Below are 23,795 nucleotides of genomic sequence, written 5' to 3'. Positions count from 1 at the left end.
CAATGTTTTAATACAAAATATTTGGACTTTTTTAAAATATTCTTTTTTAATATATGTAGAAAAGACTTAAAAAGTATCCACCTGTTCAAACTGTTTCATTCTAACTGGTGGTCAGTTAATTCCTCAATGCCTATTCAGGTAATATGATAATATAATAATATAATTATATTGATAGTGATACAGATGACAATAGTAACATGATCATTGTTTTATGGCTTATTGTGTTGGATTTTTTCATTTAGCTCTCTTTTACATTTGTTGACTTTGAAGTCCTTTCAACACAATGAAACATTACTATCCTTAATATAAACATGTGTTTATGTTGAGAGAAAGAGATTGGAAAAATGACAGTAGGAGAGAGACTATGAAAAAAGAAACCACTGTATCATAAATGACGTGCAGAACAATAAGTTTACTATACCAATGTGAAAAGCTGCATTAAGCTGGCAGACTTAGCACTTGTTCCTCTTTCTTTCAAAACCAAACAACTGAAATGAGCTAATTAAGGTTTCCAGGAGATTATACAATTGCCACACAACTTTGTCATATAAATAAACTCTTACATAACTCTACTCATATCACAAACTTTAACCATAACAGCCTGAACCACACTTTGATTCTTTGGGAAATCTACATAGAGTCAATCTGGAAATAAAATCTGGTTTTAGAATGTATATACATATATTGCACAAATCTGCACATACATGTATATATACATGTATAATGTAAATGTACACAGCAGAAATGCATCTGAATTCTTTAGCCCTAAGAAAATGGGTCTGTTCTTCGGGTTCATTACATGTACTCAAGACAGGAAATATTAATCTATATTATGACATCTGACTTGTACAATGAGCCAACAAGCATCATTGTAAGCTAATTCTCAACCTGAGAAAGTGGGTTATGACCGCAGTGTAGTTATAATGCACCGGTAGTGTTTGAACATTCACCACAGGAGGGCAATCCTCATACGACAACAGCAAAGTGTTTACCTGTATGGGTTCCTCTGTCCATATTCCCCAACCTTTTCAACTGACTGAGTTTATGTTGCATATTGGTGTTGTGACTGTATTATTATGCTGATCATGAAAAATAGTGCTTTTTAACTGAGGATCACTGTTATGGCAGACCTTCCTTTGGCTTCCAGATTTGTTTCTTGACAGGTCAGGGCATGGACAGAATAAGCACTTCTTGGAGAGTTAGTGCTGGATCAGCAAGTATCAGTTTAAACTGTGTGCCTTATTACCCAAAGATAATGATAATTATTCATGTGGCCACTTTAAGGTGGACACTTGCAAATATTCAGTGTCAGAATATTCTTGATATCAATCAAAAAATAATTAAGATATTGTCACAGGTTTAACAATTAGAAAAAAAGGAACCCAGATTCTGCATTCTTTTTCTAATTCTACTAGAATTGATTACTCAATTATTTTTTTATTCATCCATTTCCAAAACATATAGAAGAATATCTATATGAAAGACTGGATATTTATTATACATTAAGAGTACTTCTTAAAGCACTTCGGAACATACATGATTATCACATCAGTGATCACCCCATTTTCAGCTTAGATGCTTTCATGATCAATAGTGACTTACTCTAAGCATAGTGCCAGTAATTTCTAAGCTTACATTTAGTTTGCTCAGCAATACAAATGCACGTAAAGAAATGGAGAAAATATGCCTTTTCATAAAAATAAACGGAGGAATTTATTCCTTCACTGTATTCTCATGGGTTTGTGGACCTAATAGAGTAATTGCATCCCATTTACTTAAGCTGATTCAACCAAATAAACCTTGCATATATCTTATCGCAAAAAGAGAGAACTGGTTGATGCATGCTGGCATACCATTTTGAAATCATTGATATCTTTAATATTTCCACTATGGAAATCAGTTCAGTACTTCAGCTGAGGCTTTCCTAGCCTCAAAATAACGTGAGTTCATGCTGGCAGCAGTGATCTTCACTGAAGACAGAGTTCAGGACACTTTTTTAAACATAACTTGATCAAACCCAAATCTCCAAAAAGCAAAATATAGAGAATAACAGATTGTAGGCCAAGTCAGTTTGAGAGCTCTGAGCCAAGCATCCCACTTTCTTGTGAAGATGCATCAAAATACAAGCAAGACACATTATCTTATTCTGATGTTAAAGCACTTAGCCATGTCACAGAAATATTACAGTAGTGAGAGAAAATATTTAAGAAAGTTTTTGAAGTCTTGTTATATTATACTGGAAACATAAATCCCACTTGTGATTAATAGCAGTATCCTGGCGCCTGCTGATCTCACACCCACTATAATCTGACATTGCCTGCCTTAAACAGAGCTGCTTTTACTGGTTTTCAGTTGACTGCAGGCAGTCCCATTTTTTAAGAATTAGAAGCTAACTATTTTTACATTACTTGAATATGGCTTCTCAGCAGAATATTTTTTCCTGTCTCGTATCTGCATTATCATCATTAAATGCTTAGAATTCAGACAAACACATTTTGATATGCACACGCTTACATATCAATACGCACACACATACATATCTATTAACGCACACTATGCTTGCATGCAAGCAGAGCAAGCATATGTAAGAAAAAAATTTGCACTTTTCTGGTGCACAAACACCGCGCTTGATGCAAGTTGCTAGAAAACTGCTGTGAAAAGGATCCTGTTATGCATGGAAGTTCAACAGCCTCTTGAATGTCACTTGAGCTCTAGGACTATCTCCAGAGTACAGTCACTTCATGGAGTGTTTCAAACTCCCCAAGGAGAGAAGGATATGTTTTAGTACACTGTGAACCTCTAGTGCCCGCTTCCTTCATGTGGAAACCAGGTCATAGAAGGAGTGGTGAAGGTCACAGAGTAAGGAGTAGTGTGTGTTTACATTAGAGATACATCCAGATTCTTAATATAGGCACTGCATCCTCAGTATGCTCTTACATTAAGCTGCCTGCAAATACTGTAATAGATTCCTGGTATTAAAAACAAACTTTCACAAGTTTTTCTTCTGTTTAGATTCTGAAAAAAAATCTCAATTTCCCTTCCCTCAGAGACAAAGCATTCTGATCTAGGTGGATAATAATGCTGTTTTTAGAATTAAAATAACAAGAATGGATTTTTAAAAACAATACCACAAACACTATTATTGCCATAACTGAAATCTTCATTACACAGTAACAGGAGTGGTGGGCTGGTGCTGAATCTCAGCGAGTCTTTTATTGTATCTTTTCTGCTGTTATTATGACTATTGGTGTAGTCACACTAAAAGCACTAATAACCTGGCTTGTTCTAGTTTCACTTTCATTAGGGAAAAGACCATTTCTCCTTATAGACTTCAATATTTGCTTCTAGGATTTATGATGGCCATAGTGTAAAGTTTTCCCCAACCTTTTTTTCCACTCTTCTCCCTCTTCAGAATGACACTAAATGGCTTGTTCTAGTTTCACTTTCATTAGGGAAAAGACCATTTCTCCTTATAGACTTCAATATTTGCTTCTAGGATTTATGATGGCCATAGTGTAAAGTTTTCCCCAACCTTTTTTCCACTCTTCTCCCTCTTCAGAATGACACTAAATCACTCAGAATGGCCCTTCTGCATATTACAAAGTTTGTGATGCAGCAAGCATCCCCTGGAGTGAACAGTTCCTTTTAATATATAGAGACATACGCACACACAACACTGAGAAAATTTCCAATGCATTCAGTTTGTGCAAATGCTCAATTATAAAGTTTAGATCCTTCTTGGAGGAGATCCAATTCATACCTGTCTTTGCTTCAAGCTTATATGTCAGAGCTCTAAATGAACACATACCCATTTTACACATTGTCATGGATGTAGATACATCACTGAGCATAAGCTGATTAATCCTAGCACTTCAGCTAATGTAAAAATAAAAAAAAATGAGGAATACCATTTTACAGAGATAGCATTTACATTATAGGTTGCACAAGAAATTCTTCATTACAGAATAGAAGTACATTTCTTGTATAAAGCCCCATTATAGAAATTAAAATATTACAGTTCCAATCTACCATAGGACCATTTGGCTGGAAAAGACCTTTGAGATCATCAAGTCTAACTGTACTTGTCCACTACTAAATCATATCCCTGAGCACCTCATCTTTTAGATACCACAAGAGATGGTGTCTCAACCACACCCCTGGGCAGCTTCTTCTAGTGCCTGATAACCCTTTTAGTGAAGACACTTTTCCTGATGTCCAATCTGAACCTCCCCTGGTGCAACTTCAGGCCATGCCTTTCCATCCCATCACCTGTCACTTGGAAGAAGACACCAACACCCACCTTACTACAACCTCCTTTCAGATAGTTCAGGTGATATTGCCTCCCCCTTCAGCCTCCTTTTCTCCAGGCTAAATAACCCCAATTCCCTCAGCTGCCTCTCATAAGGCTTCTCTCCAGCTTCTTCATCAGCCTTGTTTCCCTTGTTTGGATGCCTCTAGCACCTCAGTGTTGTTCTTGTAGTGAGGGGGCCAAAACTGAAAATGGTATTTGAGGTGCAGCATCACCAATACCAAGTAGAGTATTGTGAATGATGTTTTAGAACAAATGCATTGTGCTTTGCTTCTCTTGTGTGTGCATTAAAATATTGTCAGCTCTGACTAAAGTTACATTTAGTTACAACATTTTTTCCCCAAATCCTTTCTTGATTTGCTGGGAGAAGTAGATAGGTCAATATGTCTTCACATGTTTTTTCTAGAGGGGAAAACCAGTAAGAACATACATATGCTTCCTATGTGGAAGAACAGGTTTTTACATACTGTGAATACAATGAACACTAAAATATACTCGCATTATTGTAGACAGCAGTTTCTGATAGCGACTGCTAATGATAAATATACCTTCTCTTCAGGGAACAGCAATACATGCTTTAAATCACTTAAAAGCATATTTTTTTCCAAATTTGGGGAATTAGATTATAAGAACAGTAGCAGAAATGGCTGTCAACCACAACTTCTTATTTGGTGACTTACATTATTGAATGCTACTGACTAGCAAACCATTATGACTTTTCAGCCTCATAAATGGCATCTCTGCAGGTTTTCATCCTTTTTTTGGTTGGCTTTTTTTTCCCCCTCTGTGAAGAAAGACATCCTCTTAATAGCACATGCAATTTATAAGTGCATTATGTTAAATCAATATTCTGTCAAAAGGGTTCATTTGACTAAAAGCCCTTCATAATATGTTTTTTCTTCATAATCACAGCTCTTCTGTCTATAGGGAGCAATAAAGCAAGTGTTAGCTGTAATATTGGTACAAGGAAGTAATATATGTGTTTTATTAGAGACATTTTCTCACAAGTTATTTTATGCAGGACAGGTCCCTCATTTAAAAGGGTTGGAAGTTCATGCACTCTGAATAAAATGAAAGCACACCTGGAGTTGCCTCTGGCAAGGGATGTCACAGGCAACAAGAAGGGCTTCTATGAGTGTATAAGTACGCCAGGGGCCTCAATGATACAGAACATGGGGAGGGCTCAGATACTGAATGCCACCTTCTTCCCAGTTCTAGAAGACATGACTGGCTGCAGAGACTACAGGGAGAGTCTAGAGCAAGGAACACTTAACCTTAGTGGAAGAGGATCAGATTAGAAAGTACTTATGCAAATTGAACATTCATAAGTCCAATGAAAGGCCCTGAAGGAGCACACCCACGAATGCCGAGGGAGCTAGCCGATATCATTATGAGACCACTCTCAGTAATCCCTGAATGATCACAGTGAACGGGAGTGGTGTTCTCAGGACTGGAGGAAAGCAAATGTCACTCCTGTCTTTAAGAAGAGGACCCAAAGAACTGCAAGTCAAATACCCACACCTAAATATGTGGGAAGGTGATTGAGCAACTAATACCAGGAACCATTACCAGGCAGGTGAAGGGCAAGAAGGTGACTGGAACTAGTCAGCATGAATTCACAAAACGGAAGTCACATTTGACCAATTTGATAACGTTCTACAATGAAATGACTGGCTTGGTAGACAGGGCTCCTCTTCCCTATCCACTACCAAGACCACTTGGCATTTTGTACCTTGACTTTAGTAAGACTTTTGACACTGACTCCCATGAAGCCCTTGTAGAGAAGCCGATGAAGTAAGGGCTGGATGAGCAGACAGTGAAGTAGACTGAAAACTGGCTGAACCACTGGTCACAGAGGACAGTGATCAACTGTATGAAGTCTAGTGGGAAGCCAGTAACTAGCAACATACCCCAGGGGTTAATCCTAGGTCTGATCCTGTTCAACATCTTCATGAACAATCTGGATGATGGGGTAGAGTTACCCTCGGGAAGTTTACTGATGACACAAAACTGGAGGGAGTTGATAATACAGTATAGGATTGCACTGCCGTCCAGAGAGACCTCAACAGGCTGGAAAAATGGGCTGACAGGATACATCATGAAGCTCAGAAAAGGGAAATGCCAAGTAGTATGTCTGAGGAGAAATAAACTCAGTCCCCCAGTACTCACTGAGTACTGATCAGCTGAAAAGCATCTCAGCAGAAAAGGACCTAGGGGTCCTGGTGGACACTAACTTGAATATGAGCCAACAACATGCCCTTGCTGCAAAGAAAGCTAACAGTGTAATGGGCTGTGTTAGGACGAGTGTTGCCATCACTAGCAAGCCCAAACCTGGAGTGCTGCACCCAGTTGTGTTCCTCCGTGTGAGAGATGGACATACTGGAATGATTCTCGCAAAAAGCCACAAAAATAATGAATAAACTGGATCATAAAGGAAGCCTGAGAGAGTTGTATTGTTTACCCTAGAGAAGAAAAAGCTCAAGGGGCGTCTCATTTATGAAAACAATCTGGCTCCATCCTCTTTGCATCTTCTCTTCAGGGTGGAGGCAGGCTTTTTTCAGTAGTGTTCAGTAATAGAACTAGAGGCAATGAACACCAACTGAGACACAGACGGGTCCACATGAACATCAGGAAACAGTTTTTCGCTTTGAGACTGACTGAGTGCTGAGCACAACTGAGGTTGTGGAGTCTCTCTTCTTGGAGATATTAAAAAGCTGTTTGGAAATAGTCTTGAGCAACTGATTATATATAGCCCTGCTTGAGCTGGGGATGCATCAGGTGACCTCCAGAGGTCCATCCCAATCTCAACCATTCTATGATTAGAAATTGAATCAAGATGCAGTACCAAAAAAACTTCATAGTTAAATATGGTTCAATGTTTCTTATCTTCAAGTTAAGTCATACAGCAATAATTTTGGAAGCACAGCAGTGCTGTTTTCTGTCATCCTATTAGCAAGAGCACATTTATATTAACAGATTTTTTTTTAAGACTTCTTTCTTATTCTTACTAGGAAATTTAGACATCTGCAAATATCAGATCAAGCACCTGCAAGTAGCTGGAAGTTTAATTAAATGTAAATCAGAATCTCTCTTCAAAATTCAAAAGCATGGAAATCTCAGTCCCTCCCATTCAGCTCTTCCCTAAGGACATAGATGAGCAGATTAATAATGTAATCAATCATCCAAAAATCCAGAGTGGGACAAAGCAAGAAACTGAATGAATTCTAACTTCTTCAGCACAACATGGTGAAAGTGGAAGGCAGGAGTGAAATCTCTTAATATTTAAATATAGCACTGGCTGTTTGCATTGTCCATTGCAATGAGTGAGAGACCCCAGATGTTCCCATTTATGTCTAGCTAGATATTTTGCCAACAACTCCATTTCCTCATCTGGCACGTTTCATTCATTCTCCTTGAGTGGGAGATACAAGTAAAATTTAGATTGTGAATCTGAACTGTTTAAGAACTCCTTTACACTAGAGTAATTAAACTCAGGAATTTTGAAGTGCACATGTGCAAGTTCATATTGGGCATCCAATAAAGATACAGTGGATGGAATAATTTTAGTGCCCACTTGCATGAGACACCTCCACTACCCAAATATTTTCTCTGAGCTGTATAAATTACCCCAAAAAAGAGTAAAAGCTGTGGATTTTAAAAATACAGTAAAAAGGAAGCTATATTGATCTTCAGTATTTCTCCAAAGGGAAGGTTTGTAAAAGTGCAGCGTTCATGCTGTTTGACTGCCTACAGTTAGTGTTAATGACAGTAAATAATCTTTACTTCTAAGAATAACAACCTGGAAATAGCCACAGGCTCTTTAAGAGTTCTCTTTGCAGAGCAATAAATACAGTTTTGAACAGTACTTTTTCCAGTAATCCCAGCTGATTACGATTATACACAAAATCAAGAAAAAGAACCAGAAGGATCTGGATCTTCCCTTGGGCTTCATTTTCTTAACTGGCAAAACATAGATGAGGCAAAAGAGGACATAGAAATAGCTTTGCTCATAGCATATGTCTAACAGCAGTAGCTGTCAGGTCAGATGAGATATCCTCTAGCCTGAAGTCCTGGAGGAAAAAAAAGACAACCAAACAAACAAACAAAAAAAAAAACCCACAAGAGGGCTTCTGTAGAAGCTACAACACCAAAGACAAATACTGATTTGCCTTACACAAGGCCTCCTTTTTCACAAGGGACTATCCCTCTCAGATTGAACTAAGGCAATAGGTTAGTCATCTCAAGTCTAGAAGAATTGTATTAGACGGGGTTTTGCACCTCAGCCAGTAGCCTTCTGAAGAAAAACAAGGACACAGCTGTCCAAGACCTGCCAGTAAGATCTGCCATACCAGCAAGACTGAAATAACAGCTACCCATAGCCTACTTTCCCAATCAAGGTACAGAGAAAGCTGAGCAACGCAAAACACAGTATGCTTGTCAAGGAAGACTAACCACACTGAAAATGAGCCAGCAATATGTCCTTGGGGCAGGAAAAACTTACTAGTATCCTGGTCTGCTTTAGGAGGGGTGTTGCCAGCAGGATGATTGAGGTGATCCAACCCCTTTACTTAGTATTGATGAGGTCACACCTGGAGCTCTGTGTATTAGGGAATCCAGAACTGGATGAGGAAGGCACGACTATACTTGAGAGATTTCTTGTTGAAGGGCCATAAAGATGATGAAGGGACTCGAGAACGTCTCATATGAGTGAGGCCTGAGAGCGTTGCACTATTTAACATACAGAAGGTTCAGAAGCATCTTATTAATGTATAAAATACCTGAAGGGAAGACAGATATGTAGAAGACTGAGCCAAGCTTTTTTCAGTGGTGCCCTGTGACAGGATCAGAAGCTATGAGCACAACCTGAAACATAGGAGGTTCCCTCTGAGTACCAGGAAACATTTTTCTCACTGTGAGGGTGACAGAGCACTGGTACAGGTTGCCAGCAGATGTTGTGGAGCCTCAGTCCCTGGAGATATTCAAAAGCTGTCTGGACATCATCCTGGGCAACTGGCTCCGGGTGTCCCTGTTTGAGCAGGGTCATTTGACAGCTTCTGAAGATCCCTTCCAACTTCAACTGTTCCTTGACTGTGACTCCACAAGACTCTCACAGTGTAAGCTGTGAAAGAAATACTAACACGTTTTGCTTCAAACACATTGATTTTGGTCAGATTCACAGCAGGAAATAGTAGAACGCCTAATCAGCCAACAGACTTATCACAGTTGGGAAAGGGAGGACTGCGAAAGGTCTCCAACCACAAGGTATTACACCAGCCAGTATCATTCAAATAGACATTAAGACAGTAAGGCCTGTTTCCAAATAAATCCACTCAAAAAGGAAAAAAAATAATCCAGAGTAAATTTACATAGTAACACCCAGAAAGATTAATGACCCAGTACATTAAGATTAGAAGGTTGAATTCAATACTCACTTCTCAGTCTGATACTTAAATGAGGCAGTCAGATACTGGCATTAGAAAGAATGAAGCATGTTGAGTAGCTGCACTTTTAACTGCTGTATTTCTAGGAAATAAAAGTTGTCTTTTTACATGAAAATAATCCAAAATTATTTGGTTGTAATCTTACCTTCAGAGTATGTACAGTACATTTTGTCTTTAGGGCTTGGGTTTTGTGGGTCTTGGGAGGGACAGTTGGGGATTTTGGGGGTTTTGTTTCTACTTTCTGTATTGTTTTGGGGTTTTTTTCTGGAGGGAGAAGGCAGAAATTGTTAAAGTATGTAGACTGCATCCTTAAAATTTAACTGTAGAACTGACTAGAATGTTCAAAACAACTACTGTAATTTGCACAAGTAGTATTTTTCCTTAAGTGTGTTCTTCTAAAAAAAAAAAAAAAAAATCTCCCTAATTATATATGTACCTAAGAAGCTAGTCCATCTTCAAGAAGCACTTTGAATTTCTTGGTTCCATCACAAAGCTTTCCTACTTTTTCTAACTGACTAATTACTTAAGTGGTCATAACTGAAATTGAAAGCCTCGCATAGAGATTTACCTTATTTTTAAGAAGAAAAATTTTAAAAAATCCATTATTGAAATAGATTATGCCAATTGTAATGGAAGTGAAATGGAAATTATTTCAGTAACATGGAAATTTTTAAATTCTCTATTAGAGTGGACTCATACCTTCTACCAATTTAGCATCCTAATTTTACCTCCTGTAATTGTGAGGTCTTTAGAAAAACCTCTTGCACTCTTCCACCTGCACCCAGAATAGTAATGTTAATTTCACAGCATTTATTAATGCCTCATTTCCAAAAGACCTTGAGGTAAAAATAACTCTGGAGGATATAGGACCTTTCACATTTAGATCCCTTCTTAACTAATTTTAATTAAAGTCATCATCTTCTAACAATCTAATGGACCAAGCGCATTTCCTTAGGTACTCATCACCAAACCTGTCCTCATATTAATTGATTCTAATTGGAAATCTCTGCAAGGAGATCATGTAAATTTGACCATCACCTTCCCAGACCAACTCACATTAGGAAAGCAATACTGTTACATAGGTTGTGTCTGCTCAGGATGCAAGTAATTTTTAGCCTTTAAGACTGTCAATCTGAATCCATAACAGGACAGCAAAAAATTCTACTTTCTGCATTTCAGATCATACTCAGTTCATTTGCAAAGGAAAGGACCTGTTACAGAAGCATACTTCTAAAACCACAAGCACAAAATAGTTTTCAGGAAGGCACTATGCCTTGAGAATGTGGTAATCTGAGCTCTGCACACAATATCCACAAAGAGAAATGAAACAAGTAAGGAAATGCTAGCAATTTTACTTGCTCCTAGAATCACATCTGATTCCAACTTGGGAGACAGAGCTTTTGTTTGATATCTACCCGTTTGACCTGTCAGAATGAAAACACAGTAGTTGTAGTGGATATGAGAGAAAATATCACTGACAGTGACATCTGTGTCAGGGAGGACAACTTTCCCACTGAGACAGTTACGCTTATTACCTGGAAATTCAGAGCTGTTCAACATCAACCTCAAGCTGTTTAAAGGCAAAACCTGACATCTTAAGAAAAAAATTTTATGGTACTTTCCACCAGTAAACCTGGCTTCAAAGCAGTCACCATCCCCAGCTGAACTCATTTGAACTCCAGACTTTTAAATTTACCTGCAGTACAGCTGATGCCTCAGAAGACGAAACATCCTGCTTAGAATTAAGAAGCTCACTTGACATAAAATTTATTGCATATTTATCTGAAAAACATCTTCTGACCTTCAAGGCAATGTGAAAATAGCTTAACCTAGAAAACAGTTTTGTGTACTCGCGAAACCACAGTAAACTTAATGCTGTTGAAACTAGCACTAAAAAAAGGTCTTGTCCCTACAGTTTAGAAATATAATCACAACTTGGATGAGTAATGGCCTGTCACAAGTCTTGTTTACTTGACTAAAGAACAGTGGATATTTGCATACTCAAAACAAGGGAATTGTACGCTATCTCCCTTTCAGCTGTATTACTGAAGATTCAAACCTCGTCTCAAGTCAAAATTGAGGATGGGGATTTTGAACTCACACTCCAACATAAGATTCAATTTTCTCCAGGGAAGAACTCTACCTGCCTGTCATAGGCAACATGTAGCTTTACTGTAAATACAAACACAGGGGCAGATAACTGGTGATGTATGTAAGGAAGGGATGAACAACCAAAACGCAGCTTCTAGACTCTTAAGCAGAAGTCTGTTTGCTAGTTAGAATCAGTATGGGCTGATTGTGTATTCTGATGATGCCTAAATAAAAGCAGCATTTCCTGAATTCTCCAATTCATAAAAAAGAGATGAAACATAACCACAGAGTAGAAAACTGCTCACGCATTGTGCTTCTGCATATAGATTGTTTATACAGGGAAAACCACGGACCTGAGCTTCTATAAAGAAGAGTTGATGCAAAAAAAGAAGGATTTCTAAGAAAAATTTGTCTAGAAAAAAAGAGGAGTGCTAGGAGAGAGAAAGAAAGCAATCCACACTGGGGAAAAAACTGGAGATGAAGGATGTGTGGAGACAAATGCCAGGGGTGCCCAGGGACCTTGGTCAGTAGTGCCAGAGACTGTAACTGCTTAACTGTGAGCAGCTGCACAGCAGGAACAACTTCTTCCCTAGCATCCTGGACCAGCAGCAATGCCATCCTAAGAAGGGAAGGCAAGACCTAGGGAACGTAGTACCATGCGCAAGCCAGTGAGCTCACATGAAAGCTTGTCAAACAAAGTAAAAGTTCTCATCTCGATTGCTGTTGGATAAATCCCAATATCTAGTTCCACTGGAAGCATACCCTGCCTAACCCACAATAAGCCATTTTCCAGCCCAGCTCCAAATCTTACTTGTTTTTCCTCTCTTGAACTCAACCCTTGTCTGTGCAATAATCCCAGCTTCCCACTATTCACAGCCAAAGAATTACAGGCCCAGTCCTCAGTTCTCTTAGAAAACTGCTTTCCAGTTCCCCTACAACTGTTGCTCCAGATTTCCTTTCTGGCAAATTGGCTGGACAAGGAAACCCACCCTTCCCAACACAAAAGATTCCTCAGAGGTGGATTCTTTCTGCAGCCATCAGAACTGCTTCAGCAGTTCCCCTCCAGTCTCAACCACACTAGTACCTCTTGGGTAACTCTCTCAACCCTAACCAGAGGCTTAGTCATGGGCAAGCCACTCCACTATATTCAAGAATTTAATTGGTAGCTCTGACTTTTTAAGCTGATGTCGTTTTCAGCCCAAATTTTGGCACAAGAAATTTAAGAAAACATCACTGTACAAAACAAGAACAATATAGATTATTCATTATTAAGATAACACTAACAGAACAAGACTATTTGTTACACATTGAAAAGAAAAAAGAAAACTGTCCATTGCATTGCAAAGAGCTCTGTAATTTTCTCCCATGCACTTCTCTCTGCACGCAAACCAGTTATATTTCTATCCCTGTCAGCTTGAAAACAGCCAGCAAACTCTTTACTGCTGCAGTGACGCAACAACACGAGAAGCCTAACACAACCAACAATAACAACATACATACACACATTTATATGTATGTATATGGAGCTTTGTTTCAGGTTTTACCGTGTTTTCACATATTATTACTTCTTACATATCATCTCTTGTAACAAGTTATTTCCACAACATCTTGTCAATACTAACACAGCAAAAAGAATTTCAGTGAAGTTCCAAAAGCTCAGTTTGGGGTGGATTGGCTCCCTCCCCAAAATAAGAGTCACGGCAGTAATTTGTTTTCAAACTTATACAAAAGGTCTTGTATGTATCTGATTTCTTTACATATATATGTACATATGAAAGCTGGCCTTATATTATACTGGAAGGGAACTGAGTACTCTTAAGAGTACATTTTTATAGATGAAAAATTAGCATATCTGCGTGACTAAAAATTCTTAATATGACTGCAGCTGGTAATAAGAGTGGAAGAAATTGCTGAGATCTAAACCCCATTGATTTAATTTGCTATTTCTTCTTTTCATTTCTTATTGTTCCTTTGTGAAAGCACCACTTTTCTTTCCTGTCTAATGTAAAAGTGAAATGCACTGGTGACCTCATAAGCCTCATGGTTTCCCAGCATAAATTAATCTTTCTGAAGAAAAAATAAACAAATCTTACTACTTGTTTTTGTAATTTTTTTTTTTTTAAAGCATCATACAGGTACTTCCTTTTTCAATTGTTTCTGCAGTGATGTATTGTTATATATAGGTAACACTATATTTTCTGATTCCAGTACTAACAAATTGCAGGTGTTCTGCAATAAAAGAGTAAAGAAATGTTTGCAAAAGTCAAAATTCAAGTGTCAGTAGCATTGTTCTTTTCATGTTGCAACAAAAGAAAATACATCTCTAGCAGAGACCAAATTCCTAATCATACATGCACAGATTGAACTAGCTTTGTAAATTAGATTGTTTTTGTAAAAATAAGCTACAGGAATTTCTGCAGCTACAAGCCTGAAGTGCAATTTGCAGAAACATAGGGAAGTAAGAAACAGCACATGCTAAAAAAGAAGTCAGTATATTATAATTTTTTTTTTCTATCCAAAAAAGTAAGTAATAACTTGGATTTGAACTGCAAATATTGGTCAGTTTAAAGAAGTTCTGTTACTGAAATGCACTCTGTCAGGATACCTAGCACATTTCTACATGCAGTTTTTCCTCCTTTACAACATCATCCTTGTCTAGAACAAATGTGTGTAATGAATGAATATTATCGGCATTGCTAAAATTAAGATATGTATGCATCAGGCTACAGAATGGATATTTTTAATTTTAAAATAACCCAGTTATTTAGAGGAATATCAGCAGGACATCCTAAAAACCATGATAAAATCATCCAGACATCTGTTTATTTTATAGAGTAGCTTCTTCCATATTTTATAGTCTCTTTTTTTTATCAGCTATCTTTTCCGCTTTCAGTAGAGCCTCTCCAGCAGAGATCAGGTCCAGGGAGGTTATTCTCCCTCTGTACTTCGCACTTGTGGGACCGCACCTTGAATACTGTGTTCAGTTCTGGGTCCCTCACCACAGTCAGAGGGCTGGAACACCTCTGCTATGAAGAATGGCTTGAGAGAATCTGGACAGCCAAGTCTAGAGAATAAAAGGCTCTAAAAGACTTTGTTGCAGCCTTCAATACTTACAGAGGGCTTATAGAAAAGATGGACAGACACTTTTTACCAGGGCCTGTAGTGACAGGACAAGACAGTTTAAACTAAAAGAGTGTAGATTTAGATTAAATATAAGGAAGAATTATTTTTTTTTTAATGAGGGTGATGAAACAGTGGAAGAAGTTGCTCAGAGAAGTTCTGGATTTCCCATCCCTGGAAAATTTTCAAGGTTAAGTTGGATGGGGCTTTAAGCAACCTGATCTAGTGAAAGATGTCCCTGTCCACAGCAGGGTAGTTGGACAAGATGATCTTTGAAGGTCCCTTCCAACCAAACCATCCTATAATTCTATGACTTATTCCTTTAACTGAATAATATAAACACTTTTTACTACTTATGTCTCCTTTTTATCAACTTAATTATCAAAGTATTTGTACAATTCTTAAAGCTTCTCTGTGCGGCTCTTCTCATTTCCTTCTGCATTGAACATGCCTTTCCATATGCCAGTGTAAAATATATAAAAATATAGAAAATTCTCACAGGGTCTGCAAATAAACCTTTGTTCTATTCATCAGCATTGGCATTTATGTTTATTTTTATTCACAACATGTTTCACTTCTTATAGGTCACTGCATAGCACCACAACCCACTCAGCACCTCCAGCAGTGTCTCATAACAGCTGTTCTACTGTGCCTGAGAGAGCTGGTGTTCCAGACAGTAAAAACTTACGCCTTTTCAAGTTTTTCCTTCATCCCAAGTTATAATTTTTAAGAAATGTAGATAAATTAGGCATCTACTTCTGTCAGGTACTTGATTTTCTGCCTAGACATTTATGATTCAATATTTTAGAAAAAATAGGGAGGCCTAAGGAAATGCAAGTACTATATGGAACTTACTGTGCAAGGAAAAGGTTAGAACCCCTAGGTTTAAAGGTACACATCCTAATTTGAGTTTTTAGGGATACCAAATAGAACTTTTATTCCATAGAATAAAATAAGAATCATTCAGTTGAATAGAAGTTGCATGCAAAACATTAGGGGAAAAGTTAAACTGGGACTGCTTAGCATAGATATCAACCTGAAAGTGGTATTCAGTCTTTAATCCGAGATTATAACACTTGAATTGCGGCTGAAGAAGAGACAAAACATCTACACGTACACATAGTGTTTTGGCATTAATCAGTAGCTAACTAGCAGTATGAAGGAGAACTGATTTACAGCTTCTAGCTTTTAACCCCATATTGTTGTACCAGGGCTATACAGGGTCAAGGCTCAAAGAGAAGATAGTGAGGTATGCAGGATCTGTAGCAGAAACTCATATCTCCTGTTCCTGTCCTACAGCATCCAGATGTGGCCTCCCACAATTGGCTTAATAGTCTACTCAGATTTCTCATTGCCTTTTCACAACATGACAACAGGGGATTATTAAAAGAGTAGGAAACATAAACCTAACTTCCCAAACCTTTGCTTTTCACACAAGCACTTAAACACAAATAAAAATATTAGCACTCTATAATCCACAGTAAAGATTATATATAATAAATAAATAATAAATTTATTATATATACCATTGATTACGGTAAGCAATAATCATGCATAAAACCAAGCTCAAATCAGGCATAAGGAGTTTCATCAAGCAGACAGAAGGACACTAGTCTCTCTCATGTCTGATGTTAAACATTTACAACGGGCACTTCAAAACTCCATGAAGATTTACCCATTTCTACTGTTTGAAAACAAACAAGCAAACAAAAACACCAACCCTGTTCTTACAGCTGTTCTTACAGCTGTTCTAGCAGCACACCAAAATCATGGAACAAGCACAAAAAGAAAGTACAAAAAAAAAAAATTAGATGCACAAGAAATATTGCAACTAATTTGTTTATTCTGATCACAGCCCAGTCAAACTTCAGGAACTGTTTCGTGCACTGATCATCTCAAAGCTAGTACAGATTCTGCCCAGGAATGCAAACTGTGCTATTATGAAATATTAATTCAGTCTGGATAACTGATTTTTTTTTTAACCTTTAGGTCAATGATTTTAAGCCAACCCAGCTTGATAGGTGGCAGAAGTTGCTTTAATTTACCATCTGTCAAGTGGCTTTTCTGAAGCACACCAGTGATCTCTATTGAATTCAAAGCTGCATCTCTGAAAGATACATAAAGATGCATCTGTATCACCGCACACCGAGTCTGGCAACAAGAGGCTTAGTCAAAAGGTATCTCAGGCAGAACAGATATTTTAGATTTCTCTTTTTGATCAATAACTCTTACAAATAAGATGTATAAGGGTATACAAGAACGAAGTATGTGAACAAAACTGTTATTGGGGATGTCCAGTTTTCATTGGTTTCAGAAGGAACATAGAGCACAAGGTACAGATTCATCACTGTTACCTATGCAGTGGGTCTGAGAACTCAACGGCAATAGAGTTTATTACAGTCAACGTTCATACATTCATGCAGTACACACTAGCAGGCTTCCCAGGCCCTCATCTGATTTCAAGCATCCCTGTGTTACGAGACTATCAGGGTACACCAAATCTTTGCACTGCCTTGCAAACTTTTTGTCAATCTCTAAGTGCAATTTAAAAGCCCATATACACAAAAGTTCAAATGAAATCATCTAATCAGATCTAATGGTTTCCTAACACTGTTTTAAATGTTTCTCTAATAAATTATTACAGTACATAATCTTATAACAGGTATCTCTTAAAGTTCGCTAAAAGCCTTCAGTAGGCTTGTTGTTGTCTCAGAAAATGAAGACAGATATGCTTTCCAAGTTTATTTAACTGCCTTCGGTCCCTTTCCATTTAAACCGTACTTAAAATTGCATCAGCTTTATTTCAAGAAATGGAACGAGATAAACATACAGGGCTTTTGTATTCAAATACCAGAAATGTCTGATTCAAGAAAACAGTTAGAAAGGCAGGCTTTTCTTAGCTTTAAATATCTTTGAAACAAAACAGAAAGGGAAAAGACTATGTAAAACCTCAATTGTGAAAAATACGTAACTAGGTATAACAGAAAAAAAAGACACAATCACAGTTTTCTGAATTAAGAATTGTCTCAGCTGCAGTGTGTTCAGGTTCTTCCATCTTCACCTATGATTTTTCTTCCAGAAAACCTTTGGGTTTTATTAATATAAAGTTCAATCTTATGAGCAAATAAAGCCAGATTGCTTTAAGCAAACACTGCGTTATCACTGATATCATACAGAGCTGTGTTAAATTGCACTTTTAGATCATCCTATATTGCGAGCTGTACACATACTTCTGAGCTGCTTGAAAGTTTGAGACTGAGGCTAATAAAATCAGCTGATATTTCTGATACAAAGCCCTGTCCTGATAGATAGCATCCTTCAAGTGCAGAAAGGGAAAGTCCAGGTATCAATGGTATTCATTTTCTTGCCTCTAGCTTGAGCTGATGCCTTAGAAAGAAGAATCCACAGTTAAATACAAGCAAATCTGAAGCAGGTCCACTGGCAGCCTGTGAATACGAATGTTATTCCCATGCTCCTGGTTACAAGCACCACAAAAAGCAAAGACAACGCAGTTCTGATGCAGATGCCATAGGAAGAACTAGACCTCTAAAGAGGAACTCTGCGCAACTGCAGCAGAGCAAAGGTGTCTATATACTACTTCATGGAAAGAACATACTTCTCTTGCAAAAACTAAGTCAGAGAACTTTCCATTACCAAAGAGAAATATGAGCCTATGAAGTCTCCAGGCCTGAAATTACCTACAGATTTTATAAAATACCAAAGTACAGTTTTAGTGTTGCAACAGCTATAGGAGTTCAGCTCTAAATTATTCTAATTGAATGCTATTTAAAACACAGTATTTATTTTAAAACTACATAGATTCATCTCTTCTGTATGTGAAAATGAGGGATTCACAATACCACTTGGAACACGAGGCAAGGAATGAACAGCCTCAAGTGAGATATTGAGTGGCATAGGTGACAATAGCTGCTGGACAGCAAAACATTTGAGATTCAGCTTTTGCTATGTGCCTGTCCTAAGAACTGGCAAGTCTGCTGTTTCCTCACCTCATTTCATGTTTCCCATGTGCTTTACTCCTCAGATTTTTGATGCTTTCACACCTATTAGTTCATCTGCTCCCTCCTTTGTCAACTAACACAAGATGAATGAGTGATGGTGAGCTAAAGCTTAGTATGGGCAAAATAGATCATTTGTTCCTTTCACATCAGCTCCTCTGAATTTTTTCATTCCTTTTGACAACCCCCTATTTTACCCATTATTCACTTTAGCATTACAACAGAGTCTTGAGCTTTCAGTCATATCTCATTCAGTGAACTTTCACCAGCTTAATGGATATCTAACACTTTTCTTTGTCCAATGGCTTTTAACACTCATCCATACTCCAAATATTATAATTGCATCTCAGTACTCATAACAATGCTTTTGGGTAACTCCAATAACTTTCTGTTCAATAACTTTCTGTTCAAATCATGTCCTTCCTTTGAATCTCTTCAGTACTTTGCTCCGCATTACCATGTTAGACCAGAGCTGGTTTTAAATGCTCACCATCCTAAATTATTTCTTAGGCCTTGCATCCTGTGACAACAACTTAGTCAAAAATGTCTATTTGTCTCTTTTTCCTGCTACTTTTTCACACTTCCTCCATGCTGCCCACCTCTGCAAAGAAAAAGCCTTCTCACTCCAATATGTCATTCCCCTCCCATACACACTCTCATTCAAATTCCTCCCGAGACCTATTTTTGGTGAATCTTAAAAGTCACATTTCTGCAACGTTAATAGTTAGCTGAAAGTACGCGGAAATCCAAGGGGGAAAATTAGCTATACGTACGCTCCTGTTTCCATTCTGCCAGAGTTCCTCCTCATAGTCAGCTTCTCACAAAATCACTGCTCTATCCTCATGCCCTCTGCAATTGATGCAATTCTCACCTCTTCTGTGCAGTCACTACTTTGCCAATACATGAATGTCTCTAAAGGATATACTTGTGTCATGCTGCTTATTTTGCCTCAAAACTGATTTGTGAATAAGTGAAATTGTTATAGAGATAACTCCCAGCATTAGTACTGAAAGTTCTCAAACACAGAGATAATTGCCTGCTTCTATTGGGACAAAGGAGATACAATGTGCATCCTAAGTCAATCACGTCTAGATTTTTCCCTCCATTCCTTCCTTGTATAGTTATTGAACTTTAAATTTTTTTTAAGACCTTGAAGTGACTGGGCAATATCAAGAGGCCTAAAGCAAAATAGTTGACCCATGGATAATTCATATAGCACTGGTATGTGTACTGTTTATTTGTAATTTCTTACATTGCTATGATCAGTAGACTTGTGTTGTACTGTTTTAATTGTAACTTCTTAAGTATTCATAGAGCATGAGAGATGCATCATAGTTGCATTATCAGTAGAAGTGTGCTATACTGTTTTAATTGTACCTTCTTCAGTATACAAGACACGAGAACATACATCATAAAGAAGCAACAGTCTCTGAGCCCACAGATGACGCACCATTGCCACATGATCACCATTCTGGCATCCCTCTCTCACATCAAGTCTCATTTAAAGCTCCATCAATGGAGCTTTAATGGAGCTCCATCAATGCTCCTGCTAGCTCAGGAGCAAAGATGCTCTTCCCCTTTTGACAAAGATGAATCCCATTTGATGCCAACAAGCCTAGTGCTCTGTAGGCTATCCTATTATCAAAGAAAGTAGCACTGCGGTGGTGACACCAGCCAGGGAGCTATGTATTAGTAGATTCGGTCCATCCTTTCCTTCTAATGTAATTTCCCACAACTGTAAGGAAGGGGGAGTTGGGGGGAGGAGAGAAATAACCTGTGCTCCAGATTCCCTTGCACATCACCCCAAGACCCTGAAGTCTCTTTAGATCACCCTTGGACTATGCATTGCAGCTTCATCACCACTCACGTAGAGGAGCAGTAACCATAGAATCATAGAAACACCAGGTTGGAAAAGACCCACCGGATCATCAAGTCCAACCATTCCTATCAAACACTAAACCATGCCGCTTAGCACCTCATCCACCCATCCCTTAAACACCTCCGGGGATGGTGACTCAACCACCTCCCTGGGCAGCCTGTTCCAGTGCCCAATGACCCTTTCCATGAAAAATATTTTCCTAATGTCCAGCCCTAGCCTCCCCTGGCAGAGCTTGAGGCCATTCCCTCTCGTCCTGTCCCCTGTCACTTGGGAGAAGAGGCCAGCTCTCTCCTCTCCACAACCTCCTCATAAGGCATGTTCTCCAGCCCCTTCACCAGCTTTGTCCCTCTTCTCTGGACTCGCTCCAGAGCCTCAACATCCTTCTTGTGGTGAGGGGCCCAGAACTGAACACAGGATTCAAGCAGCGGTCTCACCAGTGCCGAGTACAGAGGGAGAATAACCTCCCTGGACCTGCTGGTCACGCCGTTTCTGATACAAGCCAAGATGCCATTGGCCTTCTTGGCCACCTGGGCACACTGCTGGCTCATGTTCAGTCAGCTGTCAACCAACATCCCCAGGTCCCTCTCCTCCAGGCAGCTTTCTAGACAGACTTCTCCTAGTCTGTAGCACTGCATAGGCTTGTTTTGCCCCAAGTGCAGGACCCAGAATTTGGCCTTGTTAAACCTCATGCCATTGGTTTCAGCCCAGCCGTCTGGCCTGTTCAGATCCCTTTGGAGAGCCTCCCTACCCTCCAGGGGATCCACGCTTCCACCCAGCTTAGTAATGTGTAATAGTCCAAGGGCTGTACCACACTAGGAAGTTTCCAAGTGATGTCCTTAATCTAGGTACAACAGAGACAGCAGACTTCCCTAAGAGAAAGGTCTGTCCAGCACATTAGACCCTCTGTTCCCACCAGAGTATCCTCCTCTGCTGTAGATGGACCATCCACATCACCCATTGACTGGCCTTCCACGTCCAGAGCCTCATAACTATTGTACAGCCACCTGGGAAAGTGAGGTGGGCAAGGAAGGGGTTCGTCTGCAGCCCATAGTGCAGGCTTGCTCTCTATTCCCTCCTTTCTTTGAGGTACTGTGTTCAGCCAGGGGTAGGAGAGGATACAGGATCCCCTTGATCTTGGGGTTTTTTTGGTGGCTGTACCTGTTTGTCTCAGGGAGGACAGAGCCTATCCATACCACTCTTTCTCAGACTCCCTGAAGCTCCTTAGTCTTTCTACATCCTCTCATATCTCTGCCACCAGGTCGAGTAGATCATCCACCTGGTCATACCTCACATAGCTGATCTCAATACCGTCATGTGTTACATCTGTGAGAGGCTTTGGCACTCCCTGCAGCCAGAGACCTGAATGGCTGCACATTTTCATGGGAGCTCTGTCTGGGCTGCCACACACATACTGTAAAACACAGAGGACAGCTTTCCGCTGAGTGCATACCACAGGTAGGCTCCTTCTGAGAAAGTGATGACCACCAACTGCACTCACCTCTTGAGGTGGCAGAGTGACTAAGCCCTTCCTGCATGCCCTTCTGCACAAACTGCCGCGCCACACCCTGGCTGATGCATCACACCCTGTTGGTTGCTAGCACGCCCCAGGTTGCTTTTTTATAGGCATAGGGGTGGTGACCGTTGCTCTGGCAACACCCAGGCCTCATCAGCATCTCTCACGAGAGCTGCCAAGGTAGATGCTTTTTAAAAATCAGACCCACGACTGTTCCTAAAAGATTAACAGAAACAAGAAAATGTTCCTGCAATAAAAAGTAGACAACAGGTTTAGATTAAGTAACTAGATGCTAATTCTATATAGGAAAAAAATACTTCAGTAAGTGATGAGCTGATCAACAAGAAGATACACCGTTGGACTACAACATATAAACTATTAAGTTTTTTCAATCTTCTAATGTGAAAGCTGCTTGTGCCTACTAAAAGCAGAGTGAAATAAGTCCTTTCGCATTTGCATTGTAAATGCATACAGCCTACTCCTACAACCAACACCAAGAGCAATCCTGATATAGCAATTGAGAACAGATTTCCTTGCTGCAGCAAATTCAGTGCCTGCTGTCACTGCAGCATTTTAAAGAAGCAAGTCTGAAGCATTACTCAAGCGACAATTTAGAACCCATTTTAAAAGAGGAAATCGTCATATATTACAACCAAAGTCCAATACTCAAGTCCACTGTTTCTGGAAGACCTATCACTTCCCTGGGAATTTCTGAATTAAAATTTACTGGAAATTACTTTCCTGTTTAGCCTTAGCAAGAACAATTAGTGTGATTTATCTGAGTCCTTCCACAGGCTCTCTAGAGAGGTACAAAAGGAGCTGTCACATGAGCATACACCACTACTCTCTTCCTGGATGGACAGCCCAGTGGAACTGAATACAAACCAGAGAGATACAGACCAAACAGTGTGTTCAAAAGAAAGGATTTCACGATTTTTTTTTAATCGCGTGCTGACTTTAAAAAAGTGGGGGGGGGGGTCTGTATTTCTGTTTCATCACAAATAAAAATATTAGTTCAGGATTCCTGGCTTCTAGCTCCAAAGAGCTTCAGAGACCTTATTTGAAGTCTCACCAGGAATCATTCTTTTATACCACAAAAATTTTGCAATGAAAACAAGTGTAACAGACTGAAAATCAACAGCATGGCAGATTCTGAATGCTTTCTTTCACTTTAAAAACTCATTTGAGCAAGGTCATACAATGCACATGAATCTGCTAATAATCGGAAATTATCTGTATCTCATATCAGCTATTAAATTGATACTACTTGTGGGCAGAGTTAATACAAATGAAAGTGGTTCAGTATTCTGCAGCCATTGGACCACTTTTAAGAATTATTCATGAAGATCAAGTGGATTCCATATACACATCTAACCTCATTTTCACAGAAAAACTCTGAAGTAATAGAGCTACTCTAAACCAAAAC

The sequence above is a fragment of the Phaenicophaeus curvirostris genome, chromosome 4, assembly GCF_032191515.1.
Source record: "Phaenicophaeus curvirostris isolate KB17595 chromosome 4, BPBGC_Pcur_1.0, whole genome shotgun sequence".
Lineage (NCBI taxonomy): Eukaryota > Metazoa > Chordata > Aves > Cuculiformes > Cuculidae > Phaenicophaeus > Phaenicophaeus curvirostris.
Note: the sequence above shows the minus strand (reverse complement) of the source record.